Source organism: Rhinolophus sinicus, linkage group LG02 (genome assembly GCF_036562045.2).
Source record: "Rhinolophus sinicus isolate RSC01 linkage group LG02, ASM3656204v1, whole genome shotgun sequence".
NCBI classification, from domain to species: Eukaryota; Metazoa; Chordata; class Mammalia; order Chiroptera; family Rhinolophidae; genus Rhinolophus; species Rhinolophus sinicus.
Window position 1 is genome coordinate 46,866,926 of NC_133752.1, and position 17,508 is coordinate 46,884,433.

General features: G+C 37.3%; 1 protein-coding gene and 1 pseudogene across 18 annotated transcripts in view; one reads left to right on the forward strand and one right to left on the reverse strand.

The window, feature by feature from the left end:
* The window catches only part of MAPK10 (mitogen-activated protein kinase 10), a 287,949-nt gene that overhangs the window by 57,138 nt on the left and 213,303 nt on the right, over positions 1-17,508 (forward strand). The window lies entirely within an intron of this gene.
* On the reverse strand, positions 826-1,444 carry LOC109447205 (small ribosomal subunit protein eS8; annotated as a pseudogene).

Below are 17,508 nucleotides of genomic sequence, written 5' to 3' on the forward strand. Positions count from 1 at the left end.
GCCTCCACTTCACTTTGATTGGCCTCTAGTGGTGTTTCCTATGTTTGCACGTATACTATACTATACTGTACTGTACTGTACTATACTATACTAAATTTTCCTATTCACGAGTCTTCATTCATCACTAGACTGAATGTTCCTCGAGAGTGATTTCCTGCCTTATACATCTTTGCATCATCAACGTCTACGCAATGGCTTACATTATGTCTTGTAGACTTTTAGCAAGCTAGTCTTTCAACATTTTCAAGAAATATGCAAGTATCTCTTCCTTTTATACATTTGCTTTTTACTAGAGGAAGATGAGTCTGTGACCAAAGGTAAGTTGTGTTGAAACAGAAAAAAGGCCAACTTTGTAAAGCTCCTAGATCTGATATGATGATGGGTGGATTTGTTCATTCATTCAGTCAGTGTTTATTGAGTGCTCAGTGCCAGCTGGGTGCCAGGCACTATTCTTGGTGCTGAGGAAACAGCCATGGATAAAACAGACCCAAATCCCTGTCTTTATGGATTCATTCCAATGAGGGAAATAGATCATAAGTAAAACATCTAGGAAAGGGAATACCAGTAATAGGGAGAGTTCACATTTTTCATAGGGTGAGTAGTCATTGCCATCATCGCTAAGAAGATAACTTTTGAGTAGAGACCTGTACAAAGAGAGATTGCCAGCTATGGGAACATCTGGAATGACATTCCAGGAAGAAGGAACAGCATATTAAGTCCAGTGGTCAGTTCTTAGTTCTCATGTGACTCATCCTCCATAGCAGCTCCCCCCAAACCCAACAATAAACACCTTTAAGCATGAGCTAAGCTAGGAGGGAGGAGGATTTATTTGCCTTTCCAGGCCTTGGTTTTCCTCAGCTAGAACTCCAGCTCCTTGCCCTGCAGCACAGAGCATCTGCTTGGCCACGCTGGCCTGGTCCTGAAGCGATGCATGCAGGAAGCCTGCTGGGACTGCTTCTCTAGAAGACTGCTGGTTCGGGCATTCTTTTTCCTCTCATCGTGTTGCTTCTGAATTTTGTCTGATCATTTTGTGTTTAAAATCTCGTTCTCCTCAGGAGTCGGTTTGGACCCCTTCTTGCGGCCCAGGGACAGTGCATAGTGGGTCTTGTACCACTATCGGTTCCGCGTGCTGTCAATGAGCACCCGTGCAGTGCTTCACCAGGGTCTTGGTGCAGACCAGTTCGTGGTTGGATGCACTGTAGATATCAACAATCTTTGTTTTGCGTGTATAACGCTCAGAGACCCAGCACAAGTTCCCCACGTCCAGCCTTGAGGCAAAGTACTTCTTGTTGTCTCCCCACACGCAGACTGTTTGTACGCGGTGGGGGCCAATCTTAGTGTTGGCAGCAGGGTGTCCCTGCTCATATTTTCACTTCTTGTGGTAGGACTTTCTCTTACCCCAAGTCGTGTCGTGCTTGTGCCAGTTGTCCTGAGAGATGCCCATGGTTTGGCGCCAGCTGGGAAGAGAAAATGCAGAGTCACGCGCCCCGTCCTTGCTAGCCCTCGCTGCCACAGATCACTGCTACCACAGGACGCACTCCCAGCTTTCTTTTTGTCTTACTGATGACTTCTTTGCTGGTTTCTCCTTCTTGTGAGTACTCTATAGCTCATTCATCATAATTCTTTTCGTTTCTCTCACTTCCTATATCAACTCATTCAATCATGTGACTAAATACACATAAATACATCTAAATTTATACTTCCAACCCTGACTTCTCTGACAACTCTCTCCAGATTTGTATATCTAATTGCTTACTTGACATCTCATCTATACTCATCCCAAATTTAATATGTCCAAAATCAAACTTTTATTCTCAGCCCCACTTCCCATATCTTCGTTCATCTTAATCTTTGCCATCTCTGTAAATGGCATCATTATTCACATAGTTGTTCAAGCTAAAACTCGGGAGCTTTCCACAGCTCTTTTTTCATTTGCATCGCGCAGAAAATTTATTGAATTTAAATATTCATTTATTGAAAAATGAATCAAGGTCTCTCATCTTAGCTTCCATAGCATTCTATTTACAGCCTATCACAGCACTTAAAAAACTGTGTTTTAATTGGAAATAGTTTTTCTCATTTATTAGGCTGTGAGTCCCTAGAAGGAAAAGACCATTAATGTTCATCTTTGATTTATCAATGTTGAGAAATTGCCTGGGCACACGGGGTGCTTCATGAAAGTGTATTGAATGAATTAATGATTGCTTAGTCTTATTGTTCCCTAAAGAAGCAATTCAGGTAATCTCTAGTATCTCCCCAAAGCATTAGGCTAGTAGCATGGCTGTGATTAATTATCTTGCACTGGGTAAAATGCAGCCCGTTTCTGTTTTAGAAAATAGTTGAAAGATATTCTGAAACCACACGAAATTAGACACATTTTTTAGTAGTGAAAAGCATGCACTTTCCCATATGACATAAATGCAGAATTTAAGACAACAAACGCAGAGTTTAGAACTTTAGATTTAGCGTTTGACATTGGTGTTCATCTCGTCCAATGCCTTATTTTATACATGAGGAAGTTGAGGGCCAGGACTCAGGAGGTGACAAAACTAGAGCTAGAGGTGGGATACCTGGAACGCAGTCCAGTTCTTTCCTCACCGGTGGTGTCATTCTTCAATTTCCTTGGTCTTGGTTATCATGTCTCCAGTGGTAAACTGAGAAGACTGTATGTATCCAATCTCTTCATTCTTTAGTATTTCCTCATGTTAGATTTTCTTTTCCATATATTTAGAAGCCTCAGTGATCCAATTCAGTGATTCACACTTTTATTACAAGAATATGAACAATGCAGACACATTAGATTGTATTTTTAGACAAATTCCAGACTATAGCTTGGTTCTAGATATCACCAACCTTATTGAAGACCACCCTGAACTTGAATTATAACTGGTAGTGGTTAGTTATTTTAAAAAATGCATTAGGCATATTTATACAGTAGTGTGCAATTTATAGATTAATGGAAATAATTTTAATGTAAGCATTTAAACAATGAAAATTGCATTATGCCTCGAACGTTTAGGTATAATAAAGTTAACTTGACTCTCCTGAGCTTTTTAGAACACCTGATGTTTGGAACTGTAGATTAAACCATTATGCATGACTTTTCTAAAAGGATGGCAGCTGTGTTTTCTGTTTGGTGATGAATGTTCTTAAGATTATCATAAAAAAGGGCAAGAATATATTTAGATTGCATGCAGAGTTTATATGGCCCGTTTCTTGGTTAAAAAAAGAGCAAAATTCAAAAAGTTTATGGATAAGAATTTTGATAGAAATAGTTCATAATTAATAGATATTTAGAAAACCGAAAACAAGAATCACCTTTACTACAATTGCAGTGCTTCTATTTAACTTTTGACAAATAGAGACAACACTTTGAAAAGTTTTTGTTGATTGATTATAAAGGGGAAATACTGGATTTATTGGTCTATGATTCTAGAAAATGGATTTTGCTATTTTACACTTTTCTTGATGATCATTCCTGTCCAGCTAGATAAATGCTCCTCCTTTTTCCTCTTATAACACCTGGAGCAAATCATACTATTTTCTTCATTGAATTCAAAATGGTGTGTTTATATTCTGGTCTTTCCTGGATGCAACTTAAGGCCCCTGAAGGCAGATCTGATTCTCTATTTCTGTTAACTGCATTCTACCAAACAGGCTCTAACTTGTTCTCTATCCATCAGTTTCCATATCTTGTTGGTTCAGCCTTTAAATTGCTTTCCCATTAGTCTTTGCAGACACCAAAAAGTATCAACAAGTCAGCAGGGTTACTCTGCATAAGGCTTTTCTTGGGTGTGGAGATGGAAGGTGAAGTAGATCCCAGAGATGATGACCTTCCTTCCCACCTCACACCCCGTGTACCCTGCAGAATTCCACACCACTCTCATCCAGCACACCCTTGAGATTAAGAGCAAGAACTCAAGAGCCAGGCTACCTGGATTTGAATCTCTGCTGCACCATTTACTAGCTGTGTGAACTTGGGCAAGTTTCTTCACTTTTCTCTGCCCCAGTTTCCTCGTCTGTAAAATGGGGATAATAATAGAACTTACCTCATATGGTTGCTTTGAGAATAAAATTAAATGAATATATATATATATCATACTACTATATATATATAGTATATCATACTACTATATATATATAGTGTTTAGAAGAGAGACTGGAACAGAGTAAGCACTACAAGTGTTAGTTGCGATAATTATTATCATTTATGACAATTCAGTAACACTGCCTCTCTAGTCAGTGACAGGAGAGATCAATAACAGAATCTCTGTGGAAATAAGGTGGTAAGACCACCTCCCCACAACCCTTTATGAGAGACACTGATCTAGGCTAGAAAGCCATTGCTGCCCCAGGCACCAGACAGGTCAGCTTTAGATCCAAAGAGTATGAAGCAATCCACTTGTAATCTACTGCTATATAATATAGATCAAGTGATACAAACTGACAATTGGCAGTGATTTGATTTGTTGGCCCATACAGTTCTTTAACAGTAGATGTAACTATACAGATGTTAGGCTTCTCTGCAATTCATTAATGAAATGACATTGAACTTACATGACTTCAAATAAGTAAATCTCCTTGAATTTAAGTAAGGAACTGCAAGAAAATCTCACAAGTATTTTTAGAAGATGCACATTTTGTTGCAGAATATCCTTTAAAAGCAAGAGTCCATGATTTTGATTAAAAATAGCATCGCACTGGCTTCCTTATATGCACTCATTCCCACCTGCCAACTTAAATATCTACAAAAAACAGGAAAACACAAAAAGTCACCACAGAAACAAAAATAAGGACTGACAATTTACTCTTGCTACATTTCATGGGACTTTCCATTGCAAGGCCATAGAAACAAGACTGAAAAAAAGAAACAGTCTCTATGGCAAGAAAGAAAAAAGGTGACTCTGGGGGGTGAACACACAATGCAATGCATAGACGATGTACTATAGAGACGTACACTTGAAACCTATGTAATGTTACTCACCAATGTCACCCCAATAAATTTAATTAAAATGTGTTTTAAAAAGAAAAAAGAAAAACACTTGCTCTTGTGAAAGTAGGTATGAAGACCCTTAGTTTCTTTGTCATTTCATACCCTGGCAAAAATAAAGACCTACCAACTCAAAAACTGGTTGCTGCTATTCAAGGAACTTCTCACTTTAGATCATAGTTTGTTAAGGGCTCAAAATCACCTATGAGGCAGGTGATATTATTTCTATTATCTAGATGAGGAAACAGAGGCACAGAGTAGTGTGGAAGACAAACTTGAGAAGCGCTGCTAAAACGCAAAGGGATGGTGAAATGATAGTGCCGCTGATAGATACGGAAATCAGGGCACATAACTCCACCCAACAATGGAGCAGAAATCATTCAGAGATTCCTGAGCACAACTGAAGGAAAAACAGTAACCTTCCTGAGGTAGTGAAGGGACTGAGCAGGCACAGCTCTTTACTAACAGGAGAGGCAGGTAAGCAAAGTCGCTAGAGGCAAGCTTTATAGATTTAAGTTCCTCCTCTACCACAGGCTGGGTGACTCTGGGTGACTTACTTAACCTTCCTAAGCCTCCAGTTTCTTCATTTGTAAAATGAAGAGGATGATGACAGTATGTTCCTCATAAGATTTTTATGAGGATTAAGTGAATCTTTCATGGAAAGTAGTTCATAAAATTGTGACATATAGTAAGTGCCCAATAAGTGATGGCTCTTTTATTGTTATTGAATGGGTGAAAAGAACAGGGAGGAGAATTCATAGTCTGATAATTTGGGGAGTTCTGATTAATTGAGTTTGTTTACTGCATGTCTTCTCATAGCCTTTAATGTACTTACCTAGATTGTAAAACTTCAAAGGGTGGGGGATGTTCCCAGATTTATCTGACCACAGAAAATTTATCCCCCTTTTTTCTTCATGAAGTATAAATAATATCTCATGGGACATTGGTGTACTACAGACCATAGTCCAGGAAATATTCTTTATTTCATACAATTTGTATACAAGAATAGAAAAACATGTGAAAACATCTTTTATTGATGACTTGCACTGCAGGAAACTAACCATCAAAGGGCTTCTTAGCTTTATAAAACATCATGAATGCACTTCTTTCTCCGCTGCACAAAACCCTATGTCTCGGCACTCAACCCTTATGATCACTCACCCTTGTCAACATCATCTCCTTAAACATTGAAAGTTTCTTTGGTACCTTCACAGAATGTTGTAAAAAATGAGTTAAAATTGGCATGGCCCCAGCCTTCTGGGTGATTTATTTTATTTTACCATCTTATGTGGGTAATTCCTTCAAAGTGTTTGTTGTTCACTGTATGCTATCATGTCATAAGGACACTATTCTCTTGTGTGTTGGAAATTCATTTCTCTAGTGCACCGTACTTTGGTCTCAGAGTGATACTGAATCAACGTAAAAAAACCCCACCTTATTGAGAAGTGTTGTTTTATTTGCTTCCCCCAGCACTGCTGGTAGCTTACATTGATCAGTTTTTGTTTTATTTAATGTTTCTGTGTCTGATGGCATATCCTACATGGCTTTTCAGAACTGGGCATGGGTTTATTCAGCGGGAAGTTAACTAGCATTTATAGGAATCATTCTTACTGTACCCCTTACTACTAAGCTGTGTATATGTGTGTGTATGTGTGTGTGTGTGTGTGTGTGTGTAATATATATAAATAATTACAAATATATAATATATGTTACATGTAAGACATATAATATTACATATATGTATTATATATTACTATATGTATTACATATAATATTATATATTATTATATATAGGGGAAATATAATTAAAAATTAAATCCGCCATCCCAGTGAATCCTCTCTTTATAGAAAAGAATGAAAGTTTTATTGTTGAATAAGCATTAAATCAGCCTGAGATGCATATCACAGGCAATCTATTAAGGAGATGGCAAAGGATGTAAAAAAGCTCACACTTTTATATAGTTAGGCAGATACAATCCATTATATATATGTTAATTGTCTTTATCAAAGGAAAAATAAAACTTCTTGTTTCCTATGGCAAGCAGGAAGTAACATTATGAAGCCAGACACTTAGGTTTAATTCCTACAGAGACTGGGGACAGAATGCCACCCATCCTTTTAGAAATTCACATTTCAAAGAAGTGGCTCTGAGGCCTCCAAGAAATAAATTCCTGGAATGAAGAACTGGCATGAAGCTTCTTAAGCTTTTAGAAAGATTTATATAAATCTCAAAGAAACAGAAAACATTTAAAATTTCAAGTTTCCTAAGGGAAATCCTAAGGGAGGGAGAGGAGTATTCTTCCCTCTGGTACTAGGGAAAATTTAAAATAAAGTGTTTTTATAGGTCTGTATTTATCCAGGCAATTTCCCATTTTTGTTACAATTGTACAGTTGCATCACAGTTTCTTAATTATCTCCATTGCCGTTTCTACTTTTTCTGAGCAGTTGTGTAAACATCCAGCAAGTCCAAGAAAGTATCAGAATTACAGTAGGATCAATTAAAAAATTAACACAGTATTTGTCTTGAGGGAATATCTTTAAACATATTATACCCATAGAATGATTTTTGATTAAAATCCTTGATCAGCAATGCACAACATACTCGTTAAATTCACAAACTGTTATGGAGACTTTTTCATGCATTTTCAAATAAACTATTTGAGTATTGTTTTGTAGTTTCTTGTGAAATTTTACCTAATCTGAGCCCAAGGAGTAGTTTAATTTCATAATCTGATAATCTAAATTATTAATTGAGTTTTTCTTGTGAGGCCAAGTAAATTTGTCCTGAGTTTGTATCAATTAATATTGAATTTGAGTGGTAATCTAGGCCTTTCAGTAGTTATTCCATCTTCCCAAAGAGTTTGTTCCACATGTACAACACAAAGATACCATGGCCATTCTCTAGTACCAAAGTCCATGAGGCACCCATCAATGGGTGCAGATTGAACTTTCAGTGTTTAACATGCATACAATGTGTTGTCTTGAGAAAAAACCCAAACTATGAGCCGTGTTTTACACCACTCCAATCAATAGTTGTATTGTTATAACAGGCAGTCAAATCCCCATTAATAACAGGAGTCCACCTTTATTTATTACTTACACTAAGACTGAAGAGAACTTGCATGATGGGCAGTGGGGACATGGTTGAGAGACTGTGTGTGTCTTTCCTCAAGGACCTTGCAATCCAGTGGGATTTCCTTTACTCAGCAAACTTCATTCCTTTTCACCCGAAGTGTGATCTGAGGACCACATTTTCAGAAGGAAGACTCAGGGATCCCTCTCCTCCCAGACTTTAGAAACTGAGTCACTGGATAGCATTATCAGAGGGGCACACATACAGCATGTGTGTGGTTGGCTGCAAATGATAGAACCTAGCATTTATTAACTTGATAGCACAGGGATTTGCACAGGGACATATGATGGTTCAGAGCTCAGGGATTTGTTGGAAGGACATATGATGGTCCATAGAACAGCAGGAGCTTCCCAAGGTGGGAAGATGGCCAGGAAACAAAAAGGTAGGCAGTTGAGAGCACAGCCTGATTTTCACCTGGGGAGAGATTGGCTAGAATGTCGGGGCTGGGAACTTTCTGCCTGCTTGAATCTGCTTAATGCTGCCCCTTCACACATTAAAAATTCCAGTAATATCAGCTTCATTACAGCAAGGGAATGAAAAGAGGGAAACAGATATTTCATTTTGCTTTCTAGAGTGGGAGACATTACTCTGCCTCCAAATTATTTTGATATTTCTGTCAAATGGTGCTCACTTTATGCACACACTGTTCGAAATGTTTTGCATATATCAATTTACTCATTCTTACAACTCTATGTGGCAGATGTTCTTCTTCCCATTTGTACAACAAAGAAACGGGGCTCAAGTTTATTTGCCCCAAACCACACAGTAAATGGCAGATGCTGAAGCGAGGCACTCAGGTTGCAGAATGTGTGCTTTCTCCATATCACTCAGTCTCGCCAAAGATGAGTGAGTGTTCAGAGGTTTAGTGTGAAAAACAGAAAGAAAAAAAAAGGAGAAAATGACATGTCAACAAACAACAAATCAACTATCAAATATTTGTTTGATGATAAAATATGTAATATCTGTTTTCTCTATATTTTATGTTTGTAAATTCATGTATTTTTTTCACTTGTAGTTTTGATGTAATGTTAGATTTACAGAAGGTTTACCAAGAGAGTACAGTTTCCATATATAGTCTTTACTCAGTTTCCCCTAGGGTAACACTTTCCATAGCCATGGTACAATGAGCAAAATGAAGAAATTAACATTGATACATCACTATTAATAAACTACAGGCTTGAATCACATTTCCCAGTTTTTCCACTAATGTCCTTTCTCTATTCCAAGATCCATTCCATGATCCTTACCGTGTCTCTGCAATCACCTTCAATCTGTGTAGGTTCCTTTGTCTTTCTTTGTCTCCCGTGACTTTAATACTTTGGATGAATAATGGTCAAATATTTTGTAGAACATTCTTTAGTTTGAGCTTATCTAATGTTTTCTTATGATTTGATTGAAGTTATGAGTTTGGAAGAAGAATGCCCTTTTCAGGGCATTCTATCAGGAGTATATAATATGTCAATATGTCATATTATTAGTGATGTTAACATTCATCAGTTGATTAATGTGGCTATATTTTATTTTTTAATTATATATTTTTTTAAAAGTAAGCTAATATTTCCAATATTTAGTAAATTTTATTTTTTAATAGCTGGTTTTGTTATATTGCAAAATATCTAACGTATGGATTCCTGAACCATATATAAGTTGCTCTTGTCTTTCAGTGACTAAGTTTCTGAGCTTTAGAGTATAATCTGTTCCCTAAACCACACACAACTAAGTGTTCCATCTGATGTTTAATAAACTTAGTGAAAGATGAGCCGGCCACTATGTCCCTATTTTGGCGTAGACACTATAGCCAAAGGCAATCTTTGTTCTGATACAAAATGTAGTGCCACACTGGGAGTTAGTGAATTATCGCCAATGCTGTCAATTTAATGAGTATCCAGGCCATTCGTTTTGCTGTTCTTGAAAGCTACATTTGTTAGTAAGGCCTTCGGGCCAATTTGGCTACTAACCTAGGCTTTGTGATACTATGTACAGCTCATTTAAACAAATCCTCCATATGTAAAACTGTACATCTGTCTTTTGATATGAGTAAAACATATGCCAAAGTGATGATGTAGACAAATCATTATTAAAGAAAACAACTTTGCAATTGTCCTTGTGTAAGCTGATGATCTTTTATACTTTGTATGTTTTGATTTTAACTGAAGTACGTATTTAAAAAAAACCATCATTATTTTATACTTTTGTGTTTCATATATAAGTTATATATATTAAGTATGATTTATTATTTTTATTATTATTTAAACCCTTTGCCCCTTATGCTAGAGAACCAACTAGAAAGTTCATACTCTCCTTAATTTTTTGCAACCTTAGGAGTAATATTACATGTTGTTTGTGTGCGTTTGTTTCCTCTTAAAAAATAATTAGTAATATCTGCTCTAGGCCCCCAACAGACAGTGACAATTTTTAATGTTTGGTAAACCATTTGTTAATGAGGTTAAATTTCGATGGGTGATAGTGAAGGTATGGCTAAAGGTAGGAAAATAAAAAAATTACCTATTCATGATAAGCCAGTGTTTAATTCTAGCAGTGGTCTTATATTTATTGACTTAGAACATGGTAATGCTGGTTATTTAACATCCCATCTTATGTTCTTTGCTTTTGCAAAAAGAACTTAGCGATTTTTAAAAAGTTACCTTCTGCTTAGCCATCATCACACAATCATTAATTTTTATGTCAACACTTAGGCACTTTAAAAAGCATCTTAGTATTAGGTTTGTTATATGATTGCTTTTAAACAATTAGCATGGAATCCTGGAACCCTGTATTAATAAATAAATCTTAGCATTAATATATAAGAAATCATAAAACAAACAAAAAACTCAGTTTACTTCCCAGGATATATTATGTCTACAAACAATTTTTTTATATTTTCTTTTTTCTTTTTTTTTCCCATTTGTTTTAAGGTGGGTGATGGGGAAGTAAGAAAAGCAGTTTGGCAGCATAGAGCAGGACACAAAATATTTCTATAAATCCTTTTTGGTTTCTGGACAGATTGAAGAGCCCTCACTCAGAGAAAGCATGCAGTAGTGCTGTGTTGGAGCTGGCTTGTACCAGCTTGCAAGAAACAATTGTTAAATTCTAAGGAATTTTGTCACCTAGTTATTAAACACAGCCATTATTAAAAATTAAGTTGATTAAATTGTATAGACTCACAGTTAAATGCATACTATCAAAAACAGTGATAATAAAAACTCAAGAGTCATCATTTCTTAATTTTTATTTTTTTGTTTTGTTTTAAGGAGGGTGCAGCTCATAGTGGCCCATGTGGGGATCAAACCAGCAATCTTGGTGTTATAAGCACCACACTCTAACCCACTGAGCTAACTGGCCACCCCTCTAAATGTTTTAAATTACACTTTACTATTGTTATTATTTTATTCATACTCTTGTGGTTATTTATGTCTGTTGTATCTGTGTCGTTGAAATACTCTGTAATGGTGTTCCACTGTGTGTCTCTTCCCAACTCTGTGTGCAGGGACTTCACATCAGTAGTTTAATGAGCTAATAATTAACACTAGGAATATGTATTTTCTTGAAGAAAATAAAAGTAAATATGATAGGATACCATGCGATTTGAAATCACTATTCTATCATTTCTTTTTGTCATACTATACTAATATATACCTCAGGGCATTCCCTCTGCCTGAAATCCATTTCTATGCAATATACATGTGGCTGTCTTTTTTCTCATCAAAATTTATATGTCATAGCTTCAGAGAAACCTTTTCTGATTATCGTATCTAAAATTGCCTACCCTGTCCTGCTCACTACCTGACCTGGCATGTCTGCCTTCCATAAGATTGCCTTCCTTCATTTTCGTTGTAGCACTAATTACTCTCTGAAAGTATGTAGTTTATTTGTTTATATGTTTAGTCTTTCTCCCTTACTGTAACATAAGCTCCTGGGAGGGAGGAATCTTTTATGATCTTTTTATTTCTGGTTTTTCAATGCATAAAACAGGGTTAGGCACACCGTAGATAACCAGTACGTTTTTGTTTTAAAAAATTGACTTATTAATAATATTTGAATAGACTATGTCAGTGAACGGCTTCTAAATTAAAAGGGGCTGAGAAATAAAGTAATATTTGAATATGAGATAAAGCGAAGTTAATCAAAGTAGTAGTACCACTTGGAAAAGAGGCTCTAAGATGCTGAGGTAAGCTATTCTAATTAAAACACTGTTATTGTTGTGGGTTTTTTGTTGTTGTTGTTGTTTTGTTTTTGGGGGTGCCATTTATAAATAAAGACATTGAACTTTTGTTAAGTTTCTTGGGGGTTAGAATTTGGAAGTAGATTATGTCAAAATTCTAGTTATAAGTGGGATTTGTAAATTGCATTAATTGTGCTGTACTCATCTGTGAAATAAAGCTTCTAAAGCAACACTAATTATATAAATAATGGAGAAGACTTTATTTTAAGTATCAGCAGCATATTCAGATTTTTTGGCACTTCTCCAGCTACAGAAGCTAACGGTCAAGGGCTACTTTCTTTCCCAGAAGACTTTTGCAGAGTGGAAGCTGAGGTGCAATTCTATTCCAAGCAAAACTTTGTACAATATGAGCAAATAAAATGCAAAAGAGCATTTTTAGTGACTTTGATGAAGGTAGCTATTTCTAATATTTAAGAGCCTAGTCAAGTTTATTGCTGTCTTTTTAAAAGTATGATTTGGGAATGGATAGATTATCTGTAATCCATAAAATACTGGAATGTGCAGTTCATGAATTGAGGAATAAAGGGTATTTAGGATATTGCTTAAGAGGAGGAATGTGAGGATTGGCAAGTATTTGGGAAAGCACTTTTATTTATTATTTCATTCATTTATTCCACACATAGTTTTTAAGCAGTAATTATGTATCAGGCATTGTTTTAGTTGCTAGGAATACAATGAAAAGAATACTTTTCATCCTTAAACAGTCTTATTGGGGAATGAAAACAAGTAAACAGGCTAATGCAACACAGTGTGATAACTGGTAGGAAGAGGAAGTTCAAGGCCCTCTAAGATCACATGAGAGACAACTGGTCCAGACTTTGAAGTTTGAAAAGTCGATTACATGATCGTGATTAGCCTTGTGGATTAAAAGGTCTGACTGGTATGCAATGAATGAATTGGAGACTGTGGTGTGTTAACAAATGTTTAAAACTGGCTCTTCAGGGGAACAAAAAACCATGACTTGTGGTATTTGCCCATTTCTGTGGTGTAAATATTTCCCCTGTGCTGATTTAAAGCTACCAATATGGTGTTGCTTAGTGTAAAGATGAAAAGAGATGGCCATGGTTTACTCTAGAGAGCAGATATGAATAGGTTCTCTAGTGAGATGACACAAGCACATCTCTGGTTGGAGAGCACAAAGTGGAGGCTTTCAGACCAGTTAGAGGCCACTTTATTAAACCAGGGAAGAGATAATGTGGTAGAAACTAAGTTGGTGAGATTTGAGCAATTTACAGAGATATTCAGGGGAAAAAGAAGCAGTTTAGAATTAAGACCATAGACTCAGAGTCAGACATTGTCCAAATCATGGTGCTGCCTCTTACCTAACACTGTACTGCTGAGCTCTTTTAGCCTTTCTGGATTTCAGTGTCCCATTTATAAATTGGTGATGATAGTACCAATTAGGATTAAGAGGAATAAAGTAGCTAATATGTATGAAACGCTTCAACCAGTAAATGTAATCTTCAATCAATAAATGTTATCTGTAGCAATAGAGAGGAGATTAATGATTAGTATGATGGTGAGCGGGCAAAGAAGAAATAGGAGTCAAGATTGACTGTGATTTTCTAGCCTGTCCAAACAGGTAGATAGAGGCATAATTTTTATAGTCTTCCCAGTGGACTAGTAAGCATGGAAACAGAATTGGGTCTGTGATGAAGAGCTGAGGAAGCACAGATGGAGAGCATACTAGGAGTTTGAAAACCTGGGTACATTTAGGATTATCTGGGGGCTTAAAAAATATAGATCCTAGGTTTTACTGGTCAAGGTGGCAGAAGTAAACGCTGTGCTCACCTCCTCTCGTGATCACACCAAAATTTGATCCTCTGTCTCATCTATTCTGTGGGTGATTATATCTAGTGCATTCTTCATTTCAGTTACTGTATTCTTCACTTCTGACTGGTTCTGTTTTATGGTTTCTATGTCCTTTTTTATTCTTGCTATCTCTGTTGAAGTTCTCACTAAGTTCCTTTAGCATCCTTATAACCATTGGTTTGAACTCTGTCTCTGGTAGGTTGCTTGCCTCCATTTTGTTTAATACTTCTGGAGTTTTATCCTGTTCTTTCATTTGGGATGTATTTCTTTATTTCCTCATTTTTGCTGCGTCTCTATGCTTGTTTCTGTGTATTAGGTGGATCTGCTATGTTTCCCAGTCTTGCTGGGTGGCCTTAAGCATTAGGTTGGTGCAAAAGTAATTGCAGTTTTTGTAATTATTTTTAACCTTTTAAACCACAATTACTTCTGCACCAACCTAATAGTAAGTGCCCTGTGGGACCCAGTGATATTCTCTCCCTGGTCACCTCGGCTGAGTGCTCCAGGAGTGTCTCTTGTGTGGGTTATGTGTACCCTCTTGTTATAGTTGAGCCTTGATTGCTATTGGCACATCAGTGGCTGGGATTGACTCTCAGTCTGACTGGCTGTGGGGTTTGGCCACATCCACTGTTTACAGGCTGCTGTGTGAGGGGCTTACCCTAGGGAGCGGGATTCCTCCATGGATTCTGCTGTCTGATGAGACCACCCTTTGGATTTGCCACTTGTGGGGTTAATTGGATGGTGCTGTGCTGTGTCTGAAGCCAGCTTTCAAGTATGTTAGTTCTGGGGCCTCTTGGCAGGGTCTGCTGTGCAAGCAACTGCTTGTGACTGGCCAGGAACTAACTGGTAGGAGCTACAAAGCGATTTGTAGTTGTTCACTGCCTGTATGGAACCTGGAGGCTCCTGGGAGAGGCCACACTGTGAACCAAAGATGGATGCCATCAGTAATGAGCCTGGGGTAGCTCTGCAAAAAGCCAGGACACTCTGAGGCCTGCTGCCAGCTCTCATAAGATTTAGCTGTTGATAAAGCCTTTTGAGTTGGGTGTGTATATGGGGGTGGGTGGGGTCTCAGTGAGTCACCAGGATGCAACAAGCAAAGCTCACCAGATTAATTCACATTCATTTTGGCCATGGGCATGTGGGGAGGGATCAACACAGGAAAGATGGTATCCACCTGCTGGCTGCATAGGAGGAGGCCCAAAGCCATACACTTCAGTCTCCCCTCTCCCCACTGTCCCATATGCCTCAGATGCCTCCTGAGTCACTGTCTCTCCATTGGAGCCCAGGATGAGTACCTGCGACCAAGTTAATCTGTGCATGGTCTCTTTAAGAAGATGTCTGGGTTTCCTGCAGCCTTCTGTCGCACCTGCATGGTTAGAATCGCCACTGTTTTTCACAGCCAGATGTTGTGGAGGCTCCTCCTCCCAGTACCAGTACTCTGGGCAGAGGAGCCTGGTGTGGGTCTCAGGTTGCTCGCTTTTTTGTGGAGAACCTCTGTAGCTGAGATATCCCTCCCAGTTTTCAACCACCACACTGAGGTTTGGGGCCTGCCCAATCTGTATCTCTGCTCCTCCTACAAGTCTCGATGTGGCTTCTTTATATCCTTGGTCATAAAACTTCTGTTCAGCGAGGCTTCACATGGTTCTCCACGTTGATTATTCTATAAGTTAGTTGTAATTTTGATGTGTTCATGGGATAAGGCAAGTACAGCATTTATCTACTCCACCATCTTGGATATCTTCTTTCTCCTAATCATGTTAATAAAAATCTTAAAAAATATATATAGATCCTGTGCCATGATAGACTTATTGAATTGACTTTCTCCAGAATAAGATCCAGGTATCTGAAGTTTTAGAATGTTTCCAAGGTGATTCTGATGAGTTTGTTCATAGAACAGCATGTCTATCTACTTTAGAGGGATTTAAGTTTATGAGGGGGGTAATAGAATAGCTGTAGGGAATTAAAAAATGGAAACAGAAGAGATCTAAATGTGCAAATTCCAATTGGACAGAGCTAGCAGACACAGAGTACTTGATGTTACAGGAGAAAGAGAATAAATGATAGAGGAAATGTATCATAACTTCTAGAAAATGCGATCAGATAGATTCAAGATGAAAGGAGGATAAATAGATCTTCCACTAACTGAAGGGAATAAGAAGGAATAGGTGTGAATACAGGTACCTTTTTTGTGGTTTACAGTTAGGGTTAAAAGTTATAATTTGTGGAAATAATTTGAAAAATTCCTATCTATTGGTTTTGATGGAAAGTGCCAAATTGTCCTCTGGTATTAATTTTCCTTTTATTCTTATTAATAACTGAACTCCCTGAATTTTAACTAGGCACATGGCCTCCTTGTAGTTAAATGTAGTTATGTGACTATGTTTGGTCCAATGGGATGTGAATGGAAGGATGTCCACATCTTCCGCAAAGGATAAAGTGGCTTGCAAGGATTGCCCTTTCTCCTTCCACCTGCTGGACACTGACTAAAATGGCAGCTTGTCTTGGACACCACATGTTTTCATCATGTGAGGGCATGAGACAACCTGTCAGTTTGGGGTCCTAGCTGTCTTCCTGAGCAGAACCTAGTCTGCTTGCCAATTTGTCTCTACATGTTATATCAGAAGCAAATAATCATTTATCTTGTTTAAGTACTGGGTTTTAGGGCCTCTTTGTTATAGCAGTTTAGATTGTACCCTGACTACTACAAACAGATTCTATACTCTTTGTGAATGAGATGAATTTATTTTCTGAGAATTAGGAGATGGTGGGAAAGGGCATACAATTTGAAAAGAGTGAGATTGGTTTGAAATAATTAGTGGCTGGAGGGTAGAGATAGTTACTAGGAAAGTATAGAAATATTGTCTGGTAATTTTAAGGAACTAGAATATCATTGATCATAGAAAAAGGAAACATAATTTAAATATGAATTAACTAAATAAATTCGACAAGACAAAAATCCTAACAAATTGTTTTAATGCAGGCTACAAATTTCTGTCATTATTGTTCACACTTCTCAGACTTACAGTTAAAAAACATTTCATGACAGTAGAGATCAAAAGTATATATTTAATGTTATAATACTTTTAAACACCCTATACCTATATCGCTTATAGGCTTGCGTGACATCAAAGAACTCAAACAGGCATTGAGTACTAGCTATATTATTTGCCCAATCACATATGAATAAAGTGCTAAGAACACTGAATATAAATAAGGTGGAAAAGGCTTTAATTTTATCATGGGAAGCTTCCTGAAGGAGATGGCTTTTTAATTAAAACTCAAAATTCATATGTCTTTACACCTTGGAAACTAGTGTATATATTGATTTTTCACTTCTACTCTCATACATCTTTT